Here is a 724-nt window from a genome sequence, read left to right as displayed (position 1 = left end):
TTTACGTGTTGTGAAAATTTGGTAGCTCTATAACAAATATGGTGCTAGAAAAGTTGTCCCGCGCAAAACAGTTTTTGCCATGTCGTACATTTGTAAGACGGATACAACGTATGCGGGTGTAGCACGAACTAAGATATCTTATTTCGTGGGGTGTAGCGTCCTCTTAAAGATAGTACTATCTATAGCCGTGTTATTGATTAATGAAGAAAAATTAAATTTTATTAATGTGTATTAATTTTATTATGTATATTATTTTCAACCATATGGTATATAAATTGTGGTAACGTGTATTATCGTTGCTAATTATGTCCGTAGAATATTATATATATATATATAATATTATAATATTATTAATATTCTATCCCATGTTCATGCTATCATACACAGACCGTATAATAAAGTTGATCTTTATAACGTCCTTGATATTTTATCCACGTGCTTATAATAATATTAAATTACAAATTTTGATAATATGAGAAATGTGTATTATTTTATTTTTTAAACAATTATCGTGTACGTAGATTGTAGAAGAGCATGCCCGTGCAACTCCCCAACCAATTAACACAAATCAGTAGTGCTCTTATTGTCGGGTCCCGCTCTGGTGGCGCGCTCTAGTAGTAATTTGTATTTTAATAATTTATTACTCATTCAAAGATTAAACAAATAGATAAACATTTTTTACTGTTATGAATTTATAATACTAATTATTATTTAAAAGTATAAA

The 724-nt window shown here is 28.7% G+C and overlaps 1 protein-coding gene across 2 annotated transcripts in view; it reads left to right on the top strand.

Annotated features, from left to right (window-relative positions):
* The first annotated feature begins 442 nt into the window (after positions 1–442).
* LOC100167985 (RRP12-like protein) overlaps positions 443–724 on the top strand; it is a 12,126-nt gene continuing 11,844 nt past the window's right edge. Inside the window, exon 1 of one of the 2 annotated variants that reach the window (XM_001947755.5) lies at positions 443–523. The gene's annotated coding sequence lies outside the window, so the exon portion shown is untranslated. The remainder of the gene's footprint in view (positions 524–724) is intronic. The other variant, XM_008185546.2, reaches the window with a different exon arrangement.

The sequence above is a fragment of the Acyrthosiphon pisum genome, chromosome A2 (assembly GCF_005508785.2).
Source record: "Acyrthosiphon pisum isolate AL4f chromosome A2, pea_aphid_22Mar2018_4r6ur, whole genome shotgun sequence".
Classification (NCBI taxonomy): domain Eukaryota; kingdom Metazoa; phylum Arthropoda; class Insecta; order Hemiptera; family Aphididae; genus Acyrthosiphon; species Acyrthosiphon pisum.
The sequence above is the reverse complement of the archived record's forward strand: the minus strand, read 5'-3'. Positions and strand labels throughout refer to the sequence as shown.